The sequence below is a fragment of the Lycorma delicatula genome, chromosome 1, assembly GCF_047948215.1.
Source record: "Lycorma delicatula isolate Av1 chromosome 1, ASM4794821v1, whole genome shotgun sequence".
Taxonomy (NCBI): Eukaryota; Metazoa; Arthropoda; class Insecta; order Hemiptera; family Fulgoridae; genus Lycorma; species Lycorma delicatula.
The window spans coordinates 203,576,649-203,589,521 of NC_134455.1; the positions used below are offsets into that span (position 1 = coordinate 203,576,649).

Below are 12,873 nucleotides of genomic sequence, written 5' to 3' on the forward strand. Positions count from 1 at the left end.
TTATTTTTGCAGTTATCAGCATTAGAATCTATGCAATTGAAATGGTATAAAATTTATTTCGTGTATCGTTAGGAATACAATTCTTTCTCAATATTTCACTAAAGGCCTGTTGTCAATGAAAAAGAAAAAAGGGCAGATTAATGCAAATGAAATGTTAATTTACTGTGTATAAATGAAACATAACAGATGTAATTAACAGTTTACAAATAAAGCAAAACGATTATTATAACAATATGTGATATCTTTTGATTCAAAACATGATATTTCATCAAGTTTTTTTTTTATGAAAGACCTCGCACTTCGTTATTTTTTATGTATCGAACAGGATTGCCTTTATTATGAAAGATTTCACATGAAATCAAGTTACACTATACGAAAAACGAGGTAAAGAAGAAATATAATTGTGATAAAAATGTCATAAACTTCTTTTAAAAAAACTCAAGTAAAAAGTAAATAAAGGTTAAATATTTATAGTGACACGAGTATCCATCATCTAAATAACGATCAGAAAACGAATTACGGTTTTTACTGTTTTTTCAAGCACCAACCAAAGTCATCGGTAAAGACAGATATACTTTTGACTCTCCGAGAACTTACAATATTTTTATTGAAAAATTACGACTTGTCTTGGATTGGAAACGAGGCCTTCGGGATACAAGAGCCTTTATGTCTGAAAATATAATTAACTAATAAGTTAATTATATTTTATAATTAACTTGTAAAAGTTAATAGATAATTTAATTTGTAAAATAGTAACGTAAGACATAAATAATAAGATTAAAAAAAAATCACGAGTCGTGATTTATTTGTAGGTTAACTTTATTTTGATCATTTACTTTTTTCATTTGCTACTTTATGGAGGTTATTCCTAGAATAAATAAATAATATGTTAATAATACTTATCTACACAGTGAGCTGAAAATTTTATTTATGAATTGCCGTGAAGTTATAAAGCAGTTACCCTGTAACAATAATATAAAAGAGCTCAAGCGCATAGATTTAATTATTAATGGAGTTATACATCGTTTTTTTAACACAATTTTGATCTTAATAAAATTTTTCTCAGAAAGGTCTCAAAGGGTAAAATGTTGAAAATCTGTGAAAAAAATTAGCCGAATACGAATAATGTTACTGCTTAAGACTAAAAAAAAATCACAAGGGAAACGTTAAAAATAATATTTGGCGGGTCGGTGCGTATCGATTTATTTATTAACTTAGCGCTCATAATTCAATGGATTTATCTAACGACTTTATGATTTTTTTTTAAATTTATTTTTTTTAATATTTTACAAATTAGAATTTTATTTCAAAATAATATAATTCCAGAAACTGAATATGGAGGTAAAGTCTAAAAATTTTATAATCAGGGGTTTTGTGTTGGAGAGGTTGTTATTTTTGTGAACAGTTAAAACTTCATATTTAAAAGCGAATAATAATATCATAAATTTCCTAATCGAAGAGATATTTAATAAAATTCAGCGGTTTTCTTATCTTATATTTTTTCAGTAAACAGCTGAAGATTAATAAATAAACAAAAGCAATTATACAGTACATACGAAGCATATTATGTTAGTAGAATTTAACCCTTAAATTAAAGACTGATTTTAACATTAAAAAAAAACCGTTTAGTTCTTCTACAACTGTAAACTAACTAGGAGTAAAAGTGATAAAAAAAGTTGCTAATGTAACATCGCTTAAATGTTTTAGAGGATACCAATCGACAGTGGTGTTTTAGGGAAATGAGAAAGAAAAGAGGATAGTCAATTTTGATAGAGTAAAAAGTTAATTAAATAGTCGTATTAGTACACACCACTGCTTCAGGGACATTTTCGCCGCCTTCTAGAAATTCTTAGCTGGAAGTGACTAACCTTTTTACAAAAGGGACGTTGGCAGTCTACTAAATTTAAGTAATTTGTCTTCAAACCACCGTTAAAATTCTTAAAACGCATCTTCAATCTAAATAAAATGCAATTCAATCTGTACTAAACGGATTTTTACTGCAATATTTCTACTTTCAAACAATTAGAGTAAAATAAAACCAGAAACCGCTTGATGCAAGTATGTACATGTGTTTAAAAATACGAGTATTATGTTTATCGGAAATAAGGAGACAATAACAAGAAAAGGAAGTTAATAAGAATTTCACTTCGATTACGACTACACTTTTTTTTAGGTTCTATGTTAATTATTTTAAATTTTCATCAGTTCATTTTAGTGAACTTTCTTATATTATATAACAAGTTTCCCTCTCATCATTAATGTCAAATACATTGTTATAGATTTTTACAGTAAGTTTATGTAATAAATTAAATTACGTTTGAAGAGTGTCTGAATCAAAAGTACAGTTCTGATAGATGTTGCTTTTAGTTGTGTTTTATTGTAAATAAGGTAAATCCATTGAAAAAACAACGGCATCCATAAAACTCTTGTTCACTATTATTTTTGATACATATATCACGCACACTCTTTGCATCTAAGAAGTAGAAAATACTAGTTAAAATTTTGAATGATTATAACACGATTTTAGGAGTTATGCAATAGCTCCAAAACAACTCTTCCTATTTTCCATCATTCATTCACCCTAATTGTGTCATTCTTCCTATTTTTCATCTTACTCAAACATATCATCCACTCATTGGTTATTTCTGTCATTATTATATTTACTTATAGACTCGTACATACTAGAGAAATATTTTTAATTCTCATTCAAGAGCGAGTTCTCGTGTGTGTAACATTCAGTTTTGTAGCTGGCTTTTGTATTTGCGGGTGTATATTTTTCAGTAAAGTGAGTGCAATTCCAGTGGTTTGGAAAGAACCGAAGGATCGTACCACAGATTGTTATTTTTGTGTAATAAACATATATGGGATAACAGCTAAAACTAGACGAACTGTTAAATACCGTAATATTCCCTCTACCATGCGGCCGGTGTCACACACCCAACAGCTTCCAATTCCAGTACCACCAGAAACATGGAACTTTGATAAAGACGAAAATGTTGTATCTTCTGCTGACTTTCAAGTAATGAAGAAAGATCCAAATTTTTTAGATAATAGATATACTGAACCCCATTTAATTAATCAGTCAGAATTAAATGTTCTGGTTCGTGATCTAAATTTATCAAAGAATCGATCAGAAATACTGTGTTCAAGACTGAAAGGATGGCATCTTTTAACATCAAACACTAAAATAAGTGCTTTATGTGACAGACAGAATTTGAAAATTACTTCTCTCAGTACGAAAACTTAGTATACTGTAATGATGTGGACTCTTTACTGGAAGCTTGGGATATATGCACCATCCTGACGAATGGCGACTTTTTATTGACTAGTCAAAGCTTAATTTTTTGAAAGCTGTTCTACTTCACATTGGAAATAAATACCCATCAATACTAGTAGCATATGCTGTTCACATGAACTAGTCTTATGAAAATATGAAACTTGTATTTAGCAGGATTCAGTATAAGAAATATTTTCGGCATATTTGTGAAGATCTGAAAGTAATAGCGCTTTTACTTAGACTACAACTTAGATACACTAAGTTCTGTTGTTTTTTGTGCGGATGGAACAGGAAAAACCATTACAAGAGAGAGGTACTGACTGCAGGAGAAAAGAATGTTGTTAGGAATTAGTAAAAGCAGATAAAAGTTTATCTTCCGTCAGTACACAAGCTACGTTTATTCAGAACTTTTGTGTTAAAGCAATGAATCGTAACGGTGCAGGGTTTCAGTTTCTAAAAAACAAATTTCTTAACACAAGCGATGCTAAAATAAAGGAAGATATATTTGTTGGAATACAAATAAGAAAACTAATGAGCGATCCGGCATTTGAAGAATATTTGAATGACTTGGAAATCATTTCAAAATGTGGTAAACAACTTCCTTGGAAACCATAAGGCCAGTAATTACAGAGAAATTGTGAGTGAACTCCTTCAAAACTACAAGGAACTTGGCTGTAACACGTCACGCAAAATCCATTTCTTACACTCGCATTTGGAGTTTTCGTTAACAACCTCGGCCCTATCAGTGATGAACATGGAGAACACTTTCACCAGCAGATATCTACAATGAAAATACGATATGAGGGAAAACGGAACCCAAAAATATTAGCTGACTACTGTTGGAATTTAAAGAGGGATCTACCTACAGCAAATTACAGCAGAAAATCCAAAAGAAATAAATTTTAGGTAAATACAAAATGCATGTAATATATTCTCATATTACTTTCACCATTCATTTTTTTTTTCAAAAGAAATTTCTATCAATTCTAAAAAAACGGAACCCGATAGAAAAAATCTATTACATATAAGAAATTAGCATAAAAATACTATGAGAATGAACCATTCACTCTCATTTAACAAACAAAAAATTTAATGTTGTTGACCAGTGTTGTCGGCCTGAAAGCCTGTCGATTCTCACTTTGTTACCATAAGCGCTGTTAAATGATTTCAAAGCCTAGTTAGCAGAAATAAGATGTAATAGATCTGTGTTTGTATAGAATACGGTCAGTTTTTGACAACAGAAGTGTACAATTTTCGATAGTGATCAATTCATTCGTTATCAAGACAAAACTAATACATAGGTACTATATTATGTTAAAATTAAGTAATAATTAATATAATTAATATCGTACGATGAAATGGTGTCTTGTGTTGAAATTAATATAAGCATTTCCACCATATACTTGCAATTTTAAATTGATTAAAGATTTAAAGAATTTTTTATTTTTCAATCTCCCCCTTACTATTTTTGGGTCATATTAGTAATTTTTTATTGTTGTACTGATTTCGATGAATAAAATCTAACTTCCAGCTTTCTAAGATATCTGTATCCTTTCCGACGCAGACAGGTAACACAAAACTAGCTTCTTTTATGATTAAATTATTATAAAATAATAAAAAGTGGCTATCTATTTATCGTTTGACGTCTACATTATTTCTGGTAAGACAAAATCAGATTTATTACATCATTTAGTCTTTTTCAGTCACTTGTTAGCAGCATTTCACTAGTCGTTTCCTGTGATGCTGCAATATTCAGAATCAAACAAAACAAAAATATTATCATTTTTTCAATCAATTTTTTAATCCACATACGGATATATGTTTCGTTAAGTTTCAGTTAAGTGTATTATTTCGAAGTAGCTCAACATGAGTCGGAGCATGGCTAATATTAAATATAGACTGATATTAAATACGTTAATTTCATAAAAAATATTATAATATTTAACTCTAGACAAAATTTACCACTTTTTTATACAGAATGTCTGGCTAAGAAAAGAAAATAATTTAAGGCTGGTGGAAGTAAAGAAAAAGGGTCATAAAAAAACAGTTTTGGAGACTTTTTTTGTTGTATAATTCTCTACATAAACTTGAAGCCGTGTAAATATAAAATAGAAATTTTGTAGCGAATAAATAATACTATTCCTGGCTGGGATTCGAACCCGGAACTTCCAGATGAAAGGCCGAGAAGTTACTAATCGTCATGGAGATGGACTTATTTTGCTTTCGAGTACAATTGAAAAGGTCTTGTATGTCTTCTGACCTGAAAAAAAAATAGGTCCCAAAACTGTATTTCCAGTAGTTTCCGTATGTTATGTATAAATAAATAATGTATTACCCGGCAAATACTTTTTGTAGATACTGTAATTAAAAATCTATAAGAGACATATATTTTTGGGACGATGAGAATTTCGCCTAACCTATGAAACTGATTTCCCACGTCTTTTTTCAATAATTATCGGCTACGATGCAATTGTCATTTTCTTAACGGAACTCATATTTTCAATCGTTGACTTAAAAAGCTGCCTAAAATGTATTTTAAAATAAGCCTCACAATTTTTAGAGGAATTATTGGCACAAACATGAATGTAATTTCAATGTTACGGAGCAACAACCTACATAAACATTTATATTCCCCTGACTTTTATTAACTGAATAGAACATTTCACCACCGGTATATTGGCTGAGATGTACACATGTGTGGTCAGCTAGATTATCTGATTCCTTTCGATTTCTTTTGTGGAGGAATATGAAAGTGTTAGTGTGAACACAAAAGTCACAGAATGAATATAAATGAAATTTTATTAATTCATGTCTGCTGTTGAAGAAATCAAGAACAACCAAAGAGTGTTAGAGAATACAGTGTCATCTTCATATAACTCGCCGAGCTGAAACGTACATACAGGCTGCCGGTGAGCGACTTGAACATATGATAAAACGGTTTAATTTTGTGAAGTAATTAACTAATTTATGAAACAATAATGCTATTTGTCTCCTGAGATTATCATGATGGAAATCACAGTAACTAATCTGGTGTAAACACTGTATTTAGCGAATTTTTTTGTTACTTTTTTTCTGTATTACTGAAATATTCTTTTGGAATATTTACTACTGATTTTTTAACGGAATTAAACACTCAAGAAAATGTTCTTAGCAATACTGTTTTATTTTTCTGCAGTTTTTTTAAAACTTTTTTGGAAAAATTTGACCCTTTTCAAGATTTCGATAAAAGGTTTTTTGGCAATTTGTATTTTACGGTATTTCACATAGATCTCTCCAAAAGCATTAAATATACAAATTTGGTTCTAGTTTAAAGAAATAAACGGATAATTAATCTAGAATGATAAATCCATCCTTATGAAGCGTAATCCCTTTGAAGTGCAATCCACGTCATCGTTGTGGAGTGCTGTATTGTTTTTCATACCAAAAAAGGAGGAGGTTTTTTGACTAGCTGTAACTCGAAAATAAAATGTTTCTCAGTTCAAGTTTAAGTGAAAGTTTTTAATATTATTTTTATCGGAAAATACGCTTAAAAATTTAGAGGGAACCTTCTGTAATGCTCTATTAGTTTATATTTTAAAATAGCTATTTTTATTTTTATTACAATTATAATTATTGCCATTATTATTTCAATTATTATAACATTAATAAATGAACAATTAATACAGACTACTATGCGTTTCCAATAATTAGTTAATTCTCTCTTAAACGAAATTTATGTTTATTCACGGTATAGTAACGTAAAGTACAATTCTTTAATAAATTTTATAATGCGTTTGCTTTAGTGTACGGGTATTGTCTGCATAGGTTTTTTCAGTGTTACGCATGGGTTTACGGAAGAATCTTTCGATTATCAGGGATTTAAATTTAAATTCATTGTTTATTGTTAAAAATAAAACTTATATAATTAATAGATTATTATATAAGCTACTAAATAGTAAGGTACTTAGTGCAGGTGGCCCCACCTGCACCAGCGCCATGAATATGTGCACAGCTGCGCTGTGGTATCTGCAGGGGACAGACAGCCTCATCCGAGAGAAGTGGGAGGCTCCGGCGTCTCATCTTCGATAATCGGGTGGGAACTCTCTTGCAGTGCCGTTGGGGGGAAAGTAAGGCCGTAGTGCCTGTGGGGAATCCCTATGGGGTTCCTCGTTAGAGGCGAGGCGTTAGACCGGAGCTCCGGTGAGGGAAACCCTTTAGGATCCCCTCATTTGAGGTATGGAAAGCAAGGAAGACCGAGTTCCAGCAACCTCGGCGGGGCCTTATGCCCTTTCGAGGTAGTTTGAGACGATGGCACCCCTTGGAGCTGAGCTTATGCTTAGTCGCGAATCCAGCTCCAAGGGGCGCGGAAATCGACGACGAAAAAAAATAGTAGGTATATCGTACTTTACTAAATACAAATATTATCTGTTCTATATACAGCTGAGTTAAGAAACTAAATGAGCAGAAAATATTCTCCAAAAAACTTACAAAAAATGAATAATATTTTATTTAATCGAAGATCAAGTTTCAACTAGCAAAAATAGATTATTTCATTAAAAATTATTGGCTAATAAGGGATGTGTTTCGAATAAATATTTTTCTAAAGGAAAATGGTATACGTAGACTATAAAATAAAAAGATTATTCAAACACTCGTGTCCATCTGGAGTTAAAATATTTATTGTCATTTAAAATAGATTCAAGGTTATTATGGCTAAATTATTAACATAGTTTTCATTATGGCTAAATTTAATTTTAAGAAAATATGTAAAAATTATACGCCATAGGTATGAACATTCTCGCCAAAATGTATAAATCTATAATCTATTAAAAAAACTTGAAACTATTAGCAAAATTATTTTCTGTTTATATCATATAATTTAAAAATAAAATATCTTTATCGGCAAGAAGATTCAGTAAAACAAGTTTTTAGCTAAAATAAACTTAGAAATGTGGCGTAAAACTAATTAATTTGTTTTGTAAAAAAAAGCAACAAACAAATTTAGGGAAAGTTTGAAATGTTAACATGTTACAAATTTATTATGGATAATTTTTTCTTTCTTATGATTGAATTAACTTTTAAACCAAAATTCCTTAGTCGTAAAAGACTTTTTTCTATTTGCATTTACTTATCTTTTTTTAGAAGAACGTTCTATTTATATTTAAACAAGTTACTGTACACTCACAACATGCTAACGAACAGTCAACTATTATTAATGTCTTCCTTGTAAATTTTATAACAGTTCAATTTAAACTGCAGTGTCACATATTTGGTGACTTTAGTAATTACAAATCTAAAGGAATGTGGAAGATGGTATGTCTGGAACGGTGATTATCAGTGGCTTTCCCCACTTACCTCGTAACATAACGAGAACAACGTTCACTAGGCATTTTAACAGCAGTCGACAGAAGGCAGGTTACACGCACAGTACTGACGTTAAATATCGAATTGTCTAAATAAATATATCTACGCTCACATATTTCAATTACTTTGTTATACAATTTTAACGACAGAATATTAATTTGGTATGCGATAACTTACACAACAATTAAGATTTCTCGAATGGACTTTAATTTTAAACTGAAAGTACTCTTTAAATAATATCTTATATTGAAATTTCGTTATTAGACTATTTCTGGAATATTTCCCTTTTGAAGGTTCTTAACTTTGAATTTGTAGAATTTTTGCCGGCTATCTGTATTAATTTTGGGCTTGATATGCTATAAATAGCAGTTGTGTTTTGAGTAAATTTAATTTTATCTGCCTCTTACTGCATATCTAATAAAAAGTGAAACGTTTGATTTAACGGAAGTACGTCGGCAACCAGGTGAGAATATTTCTTACAGGGCTATGAGATAAAGTAGCTCAGAGAAATTTCTGTATTTATTACATCGTTAACATTTTAATAAAAATTTACACTAATATTGAAAGTTTGCTCCTGAATCCTATTTGATAGTTATCTTATTTTGATGTTAATTTAAATAATAAATAATTGAAATCAGTTAACATATATTGCAAACCAAACCGATTCATTTATGAATTATCTAACATATATATCTTGATCCTACCGGCGGGCCTGTCTGTCATGCCGGACTTACAGCCGGTAGGGGGGTAGGCTCGTTAGAGTAATAGACACTCCCCAGGACTGTGTTTATGCTTCACATTATTTCGGCCCGGGGGAGGAGATGAAAAAACAAACATATATCTTCTATGTAGGTTTAAAAAAAATATTAAGATTGTAAAACATGGTTTTAGTAAATTTTTGTTAGACAAACTTGTTTAAATTTTTTTATTTTATGAGAATTACTGGAATACTATTATAAATAATTAGTAGACCGATTTCATTTAAATTAATTGCACACAGTCAAGTGACAGTTATATTAAAATGTCTTAATTTTACTGTTTTTGCCAAAAATATTTGTTTGAGGGCAAGAATAAAAATTTCCAAAAAGTCATTTTTTGTTTGTAAAGAATTTTCCCATTTTTATTGAAAACTTTCCTCAATGGTTGTAATAATAATATGTATAATGAGGTCGAATCTTCGACCTTGACATCTGTCAGGAGAGAAGATTTCAGGAAACGTTTGCTGTGTTCCTTCCCTGATTTCGAAAAATTCGATATTTTTATTTCACGGCCTAAATAGATTATATATATAATCACACGCGCCCAGTATTCACTTAGGTTGAATAAAAAAAAAAACACATAATTTTTTTAAAATTTAAATATCTATATTTAATAGATATCACCTACAGCTTTATTTATTATAGTTATCATTTTACTATAAATAAAATAAAATTATGTTCAAAATAGTTGCTATGTTTCAAAAAATGGAATTTTTTAATTCTTTTGTTAAATGATATTTATTTTTAAATAGAAATTTTATTTTAGATGTCTATTTATAAACTATATTAACTTCAACAAAGTAAATATACAATTACTCATTGCAACCGAAGATTCAATATGGAATAATTTAGTAAGAAATAACTCAGTAATGAACGGAGTTAAATATAAAATTATTTTATGTAAAGATAAATAATATAAATAGGTCAGTAAAATATTCTTTAGCTTTTTATTTTATAGTGATTTTATTCAAAATAAAGTTAAATAAAATTAAATTGAAAATCTGATATGAAATTATCTTTATATGAAATTACGATGGTACTTGTAAGATAAGACATTTTTTAATATACTTCTGCTTTAATACAGTAAGGAAATAAATTTAACATAACGTAGTTGGTAACCTATATTAGTAACAAATGAAGCTTCTTAAATTAAAATTATAACATTTTATAGAATTTACGACTACACAACAAGTTACTTAAGCCAACAAAGAAATGTTCTATTATTTTTTACGACTTAATAACCTAAGTTATTCAAAAAAAAAAAAAAAATGTATATATAAAGACACAGTGATACTCTTTAAGGCCTCTTAGCCATGGAAAACTACTAACTGGTAATCCAGAGTAACTACTCACAAATAATAATTAACGAGTAAATGACAATTTTAAATAACCCTTTTACATATTCTTTAATTCCTAAGTCGGGAGAAATTCTAATCTATTACAGGAAAACATAAGAAGCTTTTTAATAAAAAAATCATTTTAAACAGTTGAAACATACGACCTGCTCCCGACTACAAGATAACTGAAAAGTATTAAGTTAGGCTAAAGAAAACTAAAGCGATCCATTCCAACAGAGACATTTTTCTAAAGTGCAAGTAAAGCTAGTCCTCCAATTACATCAGCATATTTGACATGAAAAATGAATTTTTTAAAAGTGATGTGTACATACACTATTTTAAGATATAAATTATGTGGTCATATCAGATGATAACCTTATAAAAACTCTCAACATTATCTTACGGTATCATTTCCCTCTAAAAGATTTTAAAAGTAATTATTTTCTTATTAATGGTGAAGTACAGTTAAAAATTTAATTCCGTAATTATCCATCAAATCTATTTCATATTTTTGCAATATTTTACCTTAACTAAATCTACGTTCAGAACGTAACATAGAACTTCAGAACTTGTACGTTCTCATTTAATATCCGTGAATAAAATAACCCTCCGGGTTTTTCAAAAGAAAAAATCTAATTAGAAATAAATTCGTTAAAACTGAAGAAAAAAATAATAAAACGGTAAATTTAAGAAATTACATAATTTAAATTTTGAGATAATTTTATTACGACTGGTAGTATCATTTATTAAAAATTATTTCACATAGGTGCATTTCGGGATTAATATTGTAAATGTGATTGAGAACGGAACGTAATGCAACGCAAGGATAGCGGGAAATATATCTCCCTATTAATCGCAGAACCTTGACAACAGTCCCTTACTGCTGGGTCTTTCTTATTACCGGGTGAGTATTTGCTTATTTAATATCTTATAAACTGGTTATGTTTATGGACGGAATTGTGGATTGCGTTCCGATCCTTACAGATCGAATTTTTTTTCTGTTTAGCCTCCGGAACCTCCGTCAGGTTTTACTTCAGAGGATGATATGTACGAGTGTAAATGATGTCTAGTCTTGTTCAGTTTCAGGTCGACCATTTCTGAGATGTGTGGTTAATTGAAACCCAACCACCAAAGAGCACCGGTATCGACGATCTAGTAATGAAATATAAATAAAAGTAACTGTCCTTACTAGGATTTGAACCTTACAACTCTCGACTTCGAAATCAGATGATTTGCGAAGTCGCGTTAACCATAGACCAACCCGGTGGGTTATAGATAGAATTTAAAAATCGTTACTTGGGCTGACCTTGGGAGATTAGCATTGTATTTGCGTCTTTCTCCCGGCACGATTCTACTACATTCCGTCTATTGATGGCCTGTCGGCGTTGGTACCTCTCGGTCTAACAGGAATATGTCTGACGGAAGGTGTTGCTGGAGTATGCGATGCATTTCCTTCGCATGTGCTAACGACGGGTCTAAATTGTAAGGTAGAAGAAAGAAGGATGATAGATGAATTAATGTTTCGTAGACTGTTCTTTAGTTTCGCTGTCTTTGTTTCGTATATGATTTAGAGTAAAACAGATAACCTAAGGAGTGGTTGAAAAATATATCTGAGTGAAGTTTAAAGGAAGGTTTACGCATTTTTTTTTGAAGTCAATAAAAATTATATTTTGGTTGTTACTTGCATAGTCTAAAATAATAAAACATAAGTATTTAATAGTTTGTAAAAATTCTTTAAAATCAGAATATCGAATAATATGGAAAGTTAGGTTTGAGCTTCCATAGAAAGCGTTTTATTTCAGAATTTTAGTTTTTATTACATGCATTGCGGACAAAGCCTATTCAATGATCACTAATTTTTAAAAATTGAAAAACTTTTTTCGGTAACGTATTATAGCAGTTTGTATATGTTTATTTATTTTTTTTTTACACACCGATTTTAAAAAAGAAATTCAGTGAGCTGAAATATAGCTAATATAGAATTATTTAAAAGGAAGATCTGGAAAACTTTATGTTCAAAAGGCTTTGTTAAACCGTAGATCATATCTTATACTAAAGCCATATGAATGATCTTATCAGAATTTTTGACAGGCATTAAAATTTATTTTCGATAAATTTTCTGAAAGGAGTCTAATCTATTCAGTTAAAAGTTTTAATT

The 12,873-nt window shown here is 29.9% G+C and overlaps 1 protein-coding gene across 2 annotated transcripts in view; it reads right to left on the reverse strand.

Annotated features, from left to right (window-relative positions):
• The window catches only part of LOC142327602 (clarin-3), a 107,095-nt gene that overhangs the window by 42,069 nt on the left and 52,153 nt on the right, over window positions 1–12,873 (reverse strand). The gene's annotated exons all lie outside the window — the stretch shown is intronic.